The sequence below is a fragment of the Eptesicus fuscus genome, chromosome 7 (assembly GCF_027574615.1).
Source record: "Eptesicus fuscus isolate TK198812 chromosome 7, DD_ASM_mEF_20220401, whole genome shotgun sequence".
NCBI classification, from domain to species: domain Eukaryota; kingdom Metazoa; phylum Chordata; class Mammalia; order Chiroptera; family Vespertilionidae; genus Eptesicus; species Eptesicus fuscus.
Genome location: NC_072479.1, coordinates 105,778,869 through 105,792,419, shown reverse-complemented (window position 1 = coordinate 105,792,419; position 13,551 = coordinate 105,778,869).

Below are 13,551 nucleotides of genomic sequence, written 5' to 3'. Positions count from 1 at the left end.
GGGGGGGGGGGGGCGGGCGCAGTAAGGGGTGCCCAGGCTGGCAGAGGGGGGCAGTTAGGGGCAACCAGGCTGGGATCGGGCCTAAACCGGCAGTCAGACATCCCCCGAGGGGTCCCGGATTGGAGAGGGCGCAGGCTGGGCTGAGGGGACCCCCCGTGCACGAATTTTGTGCACCAGGCCTCTATTTTTATGATATAAACATATTAAAAACCTTGCCTCCTTAAAAACACACACACACACACACACACACACACCAAAAATCCGTTAACTTAGTGCTGCTTCCAGCTCCATTTCACAGATGAGAGAACTGAGGTAGAGAAGGGAGTCGCCTGCCCAGATCCACGGCCTGTTAAGGGCAAGGCTGCAGGGTGGACGCTCTGACCCAGGACTGAGGGTGGTGCCGACCCGGGAGGAGAGCCAGCTGGACAGGGCCGGTGCACACAGGATCGGTTTGCTCCCTGGCAGGACGTCGGCACAGAGCACCAGGCAGGGGAGCCAGCCCTGCCCCCTGGGCCCCACCTGGCCCCTGGGCCCCACCTGGCCCCACCGCCCACCTTCTCCACGGAAGGAGCGCACTGGCTTCCAAGTCCAGCCTTCCCCAAGCTGTGGCCGATCGCTGGGGAGGGCCTGGGCGCCCCCAGGCCTGGGAGCCTGTCCTCACCCCTGGCCGGGAGCCGCTCACTACCCGAGTGAAAGTGAGAAAAGAAACTCAATCGCCCGCACGGCTCCAGGCAGCAGGCAGGGCGGCCCGAGGAGCTGAGAGCTCTCATGTGGCTGTGGGCACCCACCCAGCCTGGCTGCCAGAGGCAGGGTGCCCGGACGGGTGCTGCCCTGGGGAGTGGGGGCTGGGGGACAGTCCTGTGGGGGGCCTGCTGCCATCATCATTCCACTTGCACCTCACAACAGGCAGGGGCTCCCCAAAGTCTGATGATGGAAGGAGGCCACCCCCACTCCCTGCCCCCAGGCACACAAACCCCTGGAGAGCAACCTTCTGCAGCACCAGGTGCCCCTGAAAATGCAGGGGGACCCATGGAACACTCTAGAACATTGGTTTGAAAGCCCGGCAGGAGGCCGTGCCCACCAGGGCGGACAACTGAAACAGTCCTGTCCTCGGCCCAGGCCTCTGCCCGCGGGACAGGCCTCCCGGGTACCGACGCCCGGGGCACACGGAGCCCTGGAACCGGGAAGCCGCTTCTCCCCACCCGTGCCCCTGCCTCCGCCTCATCCAAAAAGGTGTTCCGTCCAGTGTCCCTTCAGGGTCAAAACCTCTACCCCGCCGATCGCAGGGCCACCACTACCTGTCCTGAAGTTGGCTCGCTTGGGGGGTGTCACCCACAACCAGTGCTTTGTTGTGGCAACAACAGCTAGTTGCGGGGGGGGGGGGGGGGATCTGGGGTGGGGGAGCCTGGGCCCTCCATCCCCACAGAGTCCTAGAGTTGAGAATCAAACATGGCCGCCCCCGGCTCAGGCACCCCCAGGCCTGGACCAGAGTCTGGGCTCTCCCCACCCCTGCTGCGCGTGGTCAGCAGGGGGAGTCCTGGAGCCCGGGGGCCAGCGCCCTGCGCCCACGGCCCCGCACCCGCGGCCCATCTTCCCCAGGCCCAGGAGCCCCGTGGGGCGGGCGGCGGGAGGCTCCCCGGGAGAGTGCGCTCCGCAGAGGCTGGTCCCTGCCCGCCGCGAGAGGGATGTCCGTCAGTGTGGCTGGCCTGGCACCCAGCTGCTCGGTCAGACGCAGGCAGGCATTGCGGGAGGTGTGCAGGGATGAGTGCGATGGGCATTTACGTCGGCACGTTCGGAGCAAAGCAGACCATCGCCAGGGTGTGGGTGGCCCCGTCTAATCAGTTCAAGGCCTTAGGAGCAAAAACGAAGGTTTTCCAGAGACGGAATCCTGCCTCCAGGCCACAACCGGAATTCCTGCCTCGTTTCCAGCCGGTGGCCTGCCTCACAGGCGTGGCCGGGCCGGTCCCCACAATGGCCTGAACCAACGCCTTAGATCGCTCTGTACAGTCGGCCTGCGTATCCGCGGCTCCCGCACCCACTCACCCAGCCCCGGATCGAAGCTGTATTTTCTACGAGGTTGCACGTGGCTGCCGTGTCCCGTGGGGTGGGTCTGCGCGGGTTGCGCCTGCACCGGAAGCGGGCAGACCTTCTTTCCTTTTCAGCGTTCCCGAAACGAGTCGGCGTAAGCACTACCCACAGCACGTACCTGCGTTAGGCAGTGTCAGTGATCTGGAGAGGGTTCAAGTTCACGCAGGGCGACCTGCAAATACACCATTTCACACCAGGGACTGGCGCTCCGTGTAGATGGGGGGGTTGAGGACCCAGTCCCTGTGGTTACCGAGGGACACCTGTGTGTAACACGGCCTGTAAGCTCCGTTTCTCTGGACAGCCTGACGCAAGCCTCGTGTACCTCAGATTTCTCCTTCCTGTGAATATCAGCATCACAGAATAGCCCGGCCGGCGTGGCTCAGTGGGTGAGTGTCGACCTATGAACCAGGAGGTCACAGTTCAATTCCCGGTCAGGGCACAGGCCCGAGTTGCGGGCTCCATCCCCAGTGTGGGGTGTGCAGGAGGAAGCCGATCAGTGATTCTCTCTCATCATTGATGCTCCTCTCTCTCTCTCTCTCCCTTCCTCTCTGAAGTCAATTAAAATATATATTAATGATAATAATAATAAAAAAGAATCACAGAATAGTGGAGCCAGGAAGGATCCTGGTGAACGTCGGTGCCGTCAGTTGTCACTGAGGCCCAGAGAGGGTAAGGGACTTGCCCAAAGCCACACAGCAAGTTTGTGCAGAACTGCCTCCTGACTCCAGCCTAGAACCAGTGACTCCACGTCCGATGGGAAATGTCACACACTTTTTTAACGCAAGAGAAAGAGCGCATTCACCACCCGCCGCCCGCCCGCGGCAGATGCTTCCTCCTCCCTGTGTCCGGGCCACCGCCATTCCGGTCATTCCGTCAGTCTCTGCAATGGGACCCACCCCTTCCTGGAAAGCTGTCCGAGCTGTTCCTTCGATCTCTGGCGGCCAATCCATTTCCTGCAGTTACGATGCCCGGGTCCTCTCCCCCGGGCTGTGACTCGTCCTGGGAGCTGTGTCACAAGCCGCAGTGAGACGGGGGGCGGGGGCAGCACAAATCATTCTTGTCTTAGGTGCCAACTCCGGCCTGCCCAGTGGGTTCATTCACCACACCCCCCCCACGCTGCCCCCAAGGTCCGCATTTGCCGCCCCTGCACGCTCGTTTCCATGTTCCTGACCTGTAAACGCCGCCCTTCAGACTCTCCAACCAGCGATCGCGTCGGCCAGGCTCCCGCCCGAGTCCAATAAAACCTTCCACGCGTGTTCATGTTTACATCCTAAGACAGCCGACCGACCCTTCCCGCACGGCCTTCTATGTGCCTTCGCTGGGCGCCCCGCCCTCGGCCAGGAGCAGGCACTGAATGAGGCCTTTTTCTTTTCTTTTGTTGTTAATCCTCAGCCGAGGACGTTTTCCCATTGATTTTTAGGGAGAAGGAAAGACAGAAACACATGGACTGGCTGCCTCCTGCACGAGCCCTGACCAGGACCCGGGCCAGGGGGGTGGGGCCTGTTGCAACCAAGGTACGTGCCCTTGACCGGAATCGAACCCGGGACCCTTTGGTCTGCAGGCCGACGCTCAACCACTGAGCTACACCGGCCAGGGCGGGGGGAGGCATTTCTGTCCCGCCTCACCCTCCGCCTGAGTCCACACCTGGGCGCCTGCCCCTCTGGCTGCAGGCCCTTCCCGCTGAGCCGCCCGGAGAAGCCTCCGGGATGGGGACTGGGGCTCCGAGGAGGAGCCACCGGCCTGTGACGCGGCTCGGCGGCGATGTGGGCCACGTGGTGCCATGCAACCGAGACTCCGACTCGCCCGACTGTTGTTCATACTTCACAGCAAATGGTTTGTTGCTATAAAAACACACTTGCACATTCCATAAACAGCCCCTCACAGCAATTATCGACCCGCTGTTGCTGCAAATTAACACCTACTTACCTTGGGCAAATTAGCACCACATCTCATCTGAGTGGCGGTGGATGCCCGGGCACAGAGGAAGAGCTGGCTGGGGCATGCGCACGGCCGGCTCTGGTCTGGGAGCGGGCAGGTGCCCCCACCATCCAGGCCTAACCCCGTATTTCCAGGGGGACCCCGAGGTCCCTGAGAAAGGCCGAAGCAGGGTCACACCTGAGGCAGGCAATGCAAAGCCAGGTGGGAGGGGCGGGGATTCTTGTTCTGGGCTGAGAAGGGGGTCCCCACTGAGGTGGGAATCCAGGGGCTCCTAGGAGAGTAATTCTCACCCCATCTCAGCTGTCGAAGATGGACGGATACAGACCCACTGCCCACTCTTCCTCGCAAACACCCCGGGGGCCTGACGCTGGCGAGAAGGCAGGTGGGTGCCGGGCAGGGCCAGAAGCCACGGGCATTTGGGCAGGACCCTGGGGGAGACGCCCGAGGCCGCAGCAGCCAGGTCCAAGCAAGCGGCGACTTGCTCCGTGACCTTGTCAGAGGCCTGCCCCCCGTCCCAGGGACCCTGGGCGCTCAGAGAGGGCGAGGGGTCTGCTGGGCCACCCACCCCTCCCGTGGTTCTCGCAGGCACCAACGCCAAGACTCGGCTGCTCCCCGGCCTCGCTCTGCCCGGGCACCCGGGGCTCATCCAGGTGTGCACTCACCTGCGCAGGCCCTGCAGCCGGCGCTGGCCCAGCCCACCGCCCAGAGACACCCGATTCCCCAAGAGTCACCCTATCTTCCTCTTCAAAGTGAGACGATCAGCGCACAGCTACCTCCCTGGCCGCGGGGATGCGAGCATTCAGGCCCGTGAGGCACCAGGAAAGGTTCCCAGGTGCTTCTGGGAAAGAAGGGCCCTGGGTCAAGAGAGGCCCCGGGAGCGGTCTGCTGTGCATGAAGGAGGAGCCTGGAAAGGCTGCAATAACTCACCGCCCCTGGAGATCCAGAGGCCCACACAAAGGGCGGGGATTGCTACGCCCTGATCACGCCAGACCTGATCTCCATACCATTTCAGCTACGTGGCCAATATAGCTTCAAGTCGGGTCTTTTGTTCATTACAGTCAAACGTGTCCTGTGGCCCCGGTGCCTCCCCACCCCAGGCTGGGAGAGGGGCTTCCTCAGGGCGCTAGCAGCCCTCAGCTCCATCACACCCTCCTCAGCCTGCACCGGCATCTGTGTGTCCTTCCTGACCTATCACCGTGTGCTCCGATAGCCGGGAACATTTCGCCGCTGAGGGTCTTCGCACTGCGCCCAGCGCGGCTGCCTCCTCCTCGTCTCTCTGCAGCTCTACGGGGGACAGTGAGGAGCAGAGGAAGTCAGCTGTGTGCTCCAGGGAGGAGCATGAGGGGCCTCCGGACGTCTTTTTATAGGACTGTCACCAGGCCTCTGCTGTGCGCCCACTATGCGCCCACCTCTGCTGTGCGCCCACTATGCACCCACCTCTGCTGCATGCCCACTATGCACCCACTCAGTATGTACCCCTTGTGCACCCACCACGCGCCCACCACTGCTGTGTACTCACTATGCGCCTCTCACTCAGGCCAGGGACGTGAACAGGAGCCTAGGGGAGGGGGCCTGTTGAATGAGAGAACAGGCACGTGACAGCGCCCAGAATTCGAGGCCTCCAGGCCAGGACTCCCCAGTTTTCCCGGTCACTCCCACTGCCCGCCTCCCTCCCTCCATTCTCTGCCATCGCGGGCTGCTCCCTCCCGGAAGAGGACATGGTGGGGCCTCTGCCATAACCTCCATCATCCACGCTCAGACCTGCCAGGTGGGGGACGCTGAGCCCCCTCCTCGCCTGCCTAAGGGACGCTAATTCTCATGCTCCCACCCCCAAACTCAGATCTCAGAGCAGACTCCTCTCCCAGCTCTGCACTCGAATATCCCAGCTGCCCACTCCACACCTCCCATGGCACCTGAGCGCCAACAGCTTCCTGCTCTCAGAATAAACTTCAACCCCTACAAACCCGAGAGACTCCCTGTAGCCTGGCTCTGCTGCCCTCTGGGTCTCATCTCACACCACCTCTGCCCCCCCATGCTCTCTGCGCCCCCCCATGCTCTCTGCTCCAGCCACCCAGGCCTCTGGCGCTCCTCCAGCGCGCCAGGCTGTCCTGCCCCAGGGCCTTTGCACATGCTGCCCTCTCTCCCCGGGACACAGGGCTTCTGGCTTCTGCAGGCAGGAAGTGATCCATGCATGCTTTCTATTATTATCACGGGCTCAAGTGCAATTCAGTTATTCAGTCTGATTCAGACCCACTCCTCACTGGCCTCCTGGGAAATTGGGGTGGGATCCGCGGCTCCAAGAGACCTACTCTCCGCTTTCAGATGCCTCTTCCAGAAAGATCAGGTTACAGGTCAGCCAGGTCAACCGCTTTCCCTCAGCGTGGCCAGAGAGAGAAGCACCCCAGGTGCCAGGGGAAGGTCAGGCCACTCTGTACCTCCCAGACCAGGTCCTGGGTCCCATCTCCTCTGCGCCCCGCCCCCCCCCCCCCCCCGCCCCGAGGCCCCTCTATCTCTTGGCAGCCAGCCCCACGCTGACCTCTGTGAGCAGGAGGGGGTCTGGGTGAGCGGTGGGAGTGAGAAGGCAGGTGGGGGGAGCTGTGGTGGCCTCCACCAGCTGGAGCTGTCCTGTGGGCGACAATGTACCGGCTGCCTGCCCGCCAGTGTCTCCTCTGCTTGTTTTCAGGGGACACCACTCCAGAAGGTTCCGGACTCCTGACCTGCCAAACCAGTTCCTTCTAATGGACAGTCACCAACTGAAAATGAACTCCTGGCTGCCCGGCTCTGGCCGGGGTCACCGAAGAGAGACCAGCTTGGCCCTGAGCCTGGGCAGGAACAGGTCCCCCAAGTTCACTCCGCACACACTCCCGGAAGCTCCCGGAAGCTCTTCTCCCGCCGGCAGGGGCGGGACTAAGTGCAAACACACACCAAGGTGCCATGCCCTGTGCTAGGCACTGTGCACGAATTAATGACTCGATTCTCCCAATCACCCTATGAAGAGGCATCAATGCCCAGCTACAGCGGCTCAGTGGTGGAGCGTCGACCTATGAACCAAAAGGTCACAGTTCGACTCCCAGTCAGGACACATGCCTGGTTGCAGGCTGGATCCCCAGTGGGGGGCGTGCAGGAGGCAGCCGATCAATGACTCGCCGAGCATCTTTGAGGCTGTCCCCACCCCCAGTGCCTGGCCCGGAGGGGGCCCCGCAAATGCACCCCAGGAGGCCCGGGCACCTCGGGATACCTGTGACACATCACCCTGACTCAGAGGCTGGAGGGGAAAGTAACTGAGCTGGAAAGAAGGGAAGACATGGCTTTTACGCCCCATGCTCATTTCACCAGGTCTGAAGGGCAGTCACCGCAGCCGCGGAGTGTCCCCCGAGGGCGACCTTGTGCCCTGGGGAGAGGCAGTGCCCAGAGGGGAAGGTGGGGACGCTGCGGCCAAGGCCCGGCCCTCCACACACTGGCCCTGGGACCTCGGACGGTCACTGAAACCTCCTGCCTCAGTCTCCTCACCGGTAAAAGGGGACAGGAACAGTCCCTGCCTCCCGAGGCTGTGGCGAGGGAGGAAGGAGGCCGTCACCCATGCTGTGAGGGGTTGACAGCCTGGCGCCGGTGACCCCTCTGGGGAGGGACGGCCAGCAGGGTCACGTTATGGGCCAGGAGGCTGAGTCCCCGAGAGGGAAGGTCACCTGCTCACAAGCAGCTCTCTGACTCCTCCTGCTGCCCCCGTGCCTCAGTTTCCCCATCCGTGAAAGAGGGTACGATCAGGGAATGGGATGGCTTTTTAAATGTGGTGAGATCCGTGCACTGGGCACCTCCGGGGTGGCTGAGCTCTGGCTGTCCTCTCTCTAACCGAAGCCACCGAGCCCCGGTGACGGCGTGCCCAGACCGACGCGGCCGGTTGGGGCGATGCCATACGTCCACAGATCTCCAGGGAAGTCGCTTCCCAGACGGCTTAAAAGATCCAACGAGGTCAGATCTGAATGACTTAAGGACGTTATCCAAGTCAGCTGCCCCCAGCTCCACGGTCAGCTCCTCCAAGGGCGTCTCCTCCCCCTTACACGTGAGTCACCTCCAGTCTACGTGTGACCCCGCCTGGCTCCTGTCCATCTTCCACCTCAACGGCCGCCGCCTCCAGGAGGCCCTCCTTGTCACACAGAGAGCAGACTCTGGGTCCCTGTGGGCAGGGCCAGCTGGGCTCCCGCGGCACCCTGTGTTCCTCTCCACCCCCCATTTCCCCTCCTCCCCCCTCCCCCCCGCTGGTTTGAGGAATGGTTTGTCACCACACTCAGGGAGGAACTCACAAACAGATTCTAAAACTGCCGCGGAGACCATCCAGACTCCACTGCTGAGTCTGAAGTTTGCTCTCACCTGGACACAGGTCAGCACTGCCCTCCACAGCGCTCCCTGCAATCCACTCGCCCCCGGGTCTGCGGCCCTGCCCCCCCCCCGCCCCCACCTCCCCACGGGACAGACGAGGACGCGCAGGAGCCCTCCCCTCCGGCTGGCCTCTCCTGAGGGTCCGTGTCCCTCCCTCCGCCTCCCGCACCGCCCAGGGGTGGGGAGCCCGCGGCGCAGGGGCCGCAGGAATTCTCAGGGCGGCCCCACCCAGGGCCTCTCCCCCAGGACGCCGCTTGGTGTGTCGGGGCCTCTTTACTTTGGGGTTCCATCCCCTGCTGAACCGGCCAGCACCCCCTCCGAGCCCCGAGTTTGAAGCCGCGCGGCACCTGCTGTGCAATGGCCCGCGCCTCCGCCTCCCGCGGGTTCCCGCGCCCAGGTGGGGAGGGCGCTGAGGAGTCTGCGCAGGGTGCGGACGGCCGAGGGGAGACCCCGAGTTAGGGGAGGAAAGAGGGGGGACCAACGGAAGTTTGGGCGGAGTCAGCCCGGCCGGACCGAACCACGTAAACACGGGGAGAGAGTGAGGGCGCAGGGCGAGAAGGGGGGCGAGGCGGGAGCAGGCGCCGAGGGGAGCGCGCGGGGAACCCGGGGAGGGGGGGGCGGCCGGGGAAGGGGACCTGGGTTGGCACCAGTCTGGGCACCGCGGCACGTGGCGCCCCGCATCGGCGTGCCCACCTGGGCAGCGAGCCCGACCCCCCGCCGACTCCCCCTCGGAACCAGCGCGGCGCCCCCCGCCGGCCCCGGCCTCACCTGCTGCGCAGCCCGCCGGCCGCACCTGGGCCCGGTCCTCGGCGCGCACCTGGCCCCGCCCCGGACGTGGCTCCTGCTGGACCGCCCTCTCCCCGCCCCCCCCTTCCCGCCCCCCGCAGCTCTGTGGGCCTCGAGCATTGGACGCCCCGGGGTCCGGCTGGGTCTCGGGGCGGGGGGACGGGGCGGGGCCGGGCCAGGGGGCTCCGCCTTGTGGGCGGGGCGGGCGGAGGTGGCCGCAGCCCCGCCCTGGCCGAGCCGCCTTAGGCCCAGCGCCCAGGCCCGGGGCAGGCCCTGTCCTCGCGGATGTGCGGGGTGTGCCAAGTGAGGGGGAAGGGGTGAGATTCAAGGCCTTGAGAGGAAGCAATCACTCAGCCAGTGCAGGACAGTGTGGCGTCCCCATGGTTTCTACATTTGGGGAGCATTTGTTGAGTGTTTCCTCCCAACCCCTCACAAACCTCACCCCGGGCCTGGGCCAACCACGCAGGTGTTCCTCCAGCCGCAGTGAGCAGTTCAGGCCCGGCAGTGTGACCAGCTGCTGGACTTGGCCTGGAGGGCTGGGGGGAACAGGCCTCCCCTCCCCTCCTCTTCCCTCCCCTCCCCTCCCCTCCCCCCAGCCCAGAGGAGGGAGCCTGGCGCACTAGGGACACCAGGCAGACATCCTGTGACCGCAGAGATCCAGGCTTAGCGTGAAGCTGAAGTGACAAGGAACCGGGTCCTTGGTGGCATTGTAGAGCCCCTGACCAAACCCAACCTGAGGCTTGCTCTGTCTGGACTTCCTCATTGAGTGTGCCAATGAATTCTGTTTAATCTACTTTGAGCTTTCTGTTTCTTGCAAGGTGCCCCATGATAAAATATCCTTATACCCTTTAAACGAAGCGCCAAGACTTGCTCTCCTCATAGCAGCAGCAGAAAAAACCAGGGAAGGCCTCTAACTGGCCACCCCTGAAACACGTGACCCCTCCAGGGACCGGAAGGAAGTCGGACAGACCAAACCTTTATCTTCCCCAAAGTTCGGACAGCCATCTTCACACCAGTTTTGCCAATGATGACCATGAAATAATGGAACACAGGTTACCATTCATGGCGACCCGTGACCGGATCTGAACATGGGTTACCATTCCATGGAAGGCCAGAGCCATGGGCTGTTGGTTTGCTCGCGGCAGCACCCCCAGTGCCTAGGCCCGCACTGGCACGCAGCGGCGCGGTCCCCGTCCGTCTGCAGGAACCGTGACCTGGCATTCTGTCCCCACCACGCACCGCCTTGCCCTGCAGAGACTCCAACGCGCAGCGCACTCGCGAGTCACCCGCGCTTCCTTGCTCCCGAAGGACTTGGGTGGAGCAGGGATGGGGCCTCTTCTAGGTCAAAACTCCTTTTTAAAAAATATATCTTTAAAAAATATATACTTTTATTAATTTCAGAGCAGACGGGACGGGGAGAGATAGAAACGTCAATGGTGAGAGAGAATCATTGATTGGCTGCCCGCAACCTGGGCATGAATCGAACCGTGATCTCCTGGTTCGTAGGTCGACACTCAACCACGGAGCCGCTGGAAGGGCGGGGGGGGGGGGGGGGGGGGGGGGACTCTAGGTCAGACCTCCTCCCAGCAGCCATTTGATCGGCTTTGTCTAGAGCTCCGTGCGGCTTCTCCCTTCTGTCTGTGGAATGCAGACACCTTTCACTTTGCTGAACCATCAACGTGGGACCCCTCTCTCAAGAAAGAGGGCCAAGGGGCAGGTTTCCTGTTTTAAAAAGCACTTTGCATGGAAGCCAGAGAAAACACCCCATCCGGTCCCGGCGGGCGTGGTCACACACCAGGGGGCAGGCCTTTCCTCGCGTTTGTGTTTTGTGCCAAGCTCGTACAAACCCCACCGCCACCGCTCAGGGCGGTAAAACACACGCCACGAAGCAGCGACACCCAGTGACAGAGCCTCCCTTCGCACGGCCAGGGACAGGGTCATCGGGGAGGTCTCCTCACTCAGGCGAAGCTGTGCTGAGCCATTTGGAGCAAAGGTGATTTCTGCACCCATTTTGGCTAAAAGGTCTCTACCCATGAGAGGCACCGGGCAGTCTGGCAAGTACAGGAATTCATGAATTACTTGATGACCACCAAGTTGGCATCGGCGAGGGCGGCAGAATGGTCTACGGGTCTGATCCCCAGTAGCTCCAATAGCGGTGACCTCCTTTCCTGAGAGAGGCGCTACTTTCTGTGTGACTGCTGAGTGCTCAGCTCCCGTATCAACCATAAAGTCCACAGTCTGGCCCCCAATTTTCATTCTGACCAAGGGCTCGTGGGGGCCCAGCTGAAAAGAGCCCGGTCTGTCCTAGCCGGAATCAGCCATTGCAGCCCGATGAGATCTGCTTCAGGTGCTCTGGCTGATAGCGACTGGGTGAAAGGGGGCCCAGTCTTTTTACTTTGCCATTTGGGACATTCATTCTTCCAGTGTCCTGTCTCCTTACAGTAGGCACACTGGTCTCGTCTCAGGCTCGCTCTTCCTTTCCCCCCTGGTCTGTATTCTTGCTTCCCTTTCTGATCTGTCTGGGAGCCTGAGCCTCTAAAAGCCGCTGCTACTATATTGGCCCTTCTCTGTATTCTCTTTTCTTCCTCCCTCCTCGCCACACTGTCTCGGTTGATGAAAACCTCGTTGGCTATCTCCAGCAGTTCGGTGGCATTCTTTCCCGCAAACCCTTCCAGCTTCTGTAATTTTCTCCTGATATCAGGCTGGGCCTGGCCTACAAAAGCGGCATTTACCCTGGGCTGATTTTCCGGGGCCTCAGGGTTAAAGGGGGTGTAGATCCGGTATGCCTCACACAGTCTCTCGTAGAAAGCTGCTGGACTTTCGTCAGGCTTCTGGAAAACCTCAGAGATTTTAGCCATATTGGTGGGCTTCTTGGCGAAGGGAGGACCTATCACACAGCGGTTGTGGGGGAAAGAATGCGGGTGCCGGCCCCGTTCATGGCGGAGGGAAAAGACACGGGAAGGCGCGGGAAGCCCAGGCGGGCTCTCCTCCAGCTTCTATCTTTGCTCCCCCAGCCCGCATAATCAGTACCCCCCCCCCCCCCCCCAGCGAGTCGCTCCCCTTTGTTGCTGCAACAATAACTCCTTGCATGTCAAACGCTCTGCGATAGAAGAAGAACGGCGCGGAGGGGAGGAATGACGTGCGGGCGGTATTGCTCCCAGCTTTATTAAATTCGCTCTCACAATGTTTATGAAGCGGGAGAGCAGGTGCTCCCCAAGCAGCCGATTCCGCATTCATGAGCGGGTCTGTGGGGGCCGGGGGGAGGGGGGACGCAGGTCCCGGCCCAGGTCTTGGCTCTTATTTGTTTTCTCCCAAATGAACTCTCCTGCCCGCTGCCTGAGCCCTGACGTTGCGGGCTTCGAGCCACGTTAAACCACGAAAGCAACGTGTCCAGGCTGAGTGCGGGCGGGACAGCCGGCTGGAGCCCAGACGGCCAGCAGATCACTTCCTCCCGCCCTGGGGGCCAGGACCTGAGACCCCTCGAGGTCAGGGGCCTGCTTTGCTGCTGTAACAGGCCAGGGTCCCAGGCCGGGTTTCCCATAGCCCACTCCCCCCCCGCCCCCCTTTACAGCCCATGCATTTGGTTGTTCATATCGATTGCAGAGCCCAACCCCATGCCTCTCCACGAGGCTTTGGGAATGGTTTGGATCTAATTTTTTTAAAATGTATTTTTATTGATTTCAGAGGAAGGGAGAGGGAGAGAGGGATAGAAACATCCATGATGAGAGAAAACCGTCGATAGCTGCCTCCTGCAGGCCCCACACTGGGGATTGAGCCCGCCACCCGGGCATGTGTCCTGATCAGGAGCCCGCCACCCGGGCATGTGCCCTGACCTGTGACCTCCTGGTTCATAGGTCGATGCTCAACCCCTGAGCCACGCCGGCCGGGCTGGACCTAATTTTTAAAGCCTTTTTGATTTGCAACCAAGCAGGTCAGGCCCTTGCTGCCCCATTTCACATCAGGGTGGGAACCTGGTCACGTGCGCTGGCCTCTGGCGCCTTTTAAAAACATTTTTATTGATTGATTTCTTGAGAGAGAGAGAGAGAGAGAGAGAGAGAGAGAGAGAGAGAGAGAGAGAGAGGCATAGATTTGTCGCTCCACCCATTTATGCATTCCTTGGTTGCTTCCTGTTTGTGCCCTAACCTGGGATCCAACCCACAACCTTGGTGTATCAGACGACGCTCTAACCAACTGATCAACCTGTTCAGGGCCCTGGCCCCTTGCAACTACCTTTCAAATTCCCTTACTGGTCTCTCTGCCCAAGGTGGTGTGGACGGAAGGGGCCACATGCTACCCTGACAGCTCAGGGAGGCCTGCATTCGGTCTTGCAAACTCAGAGACCTAAAGTCACCACAAAGGATG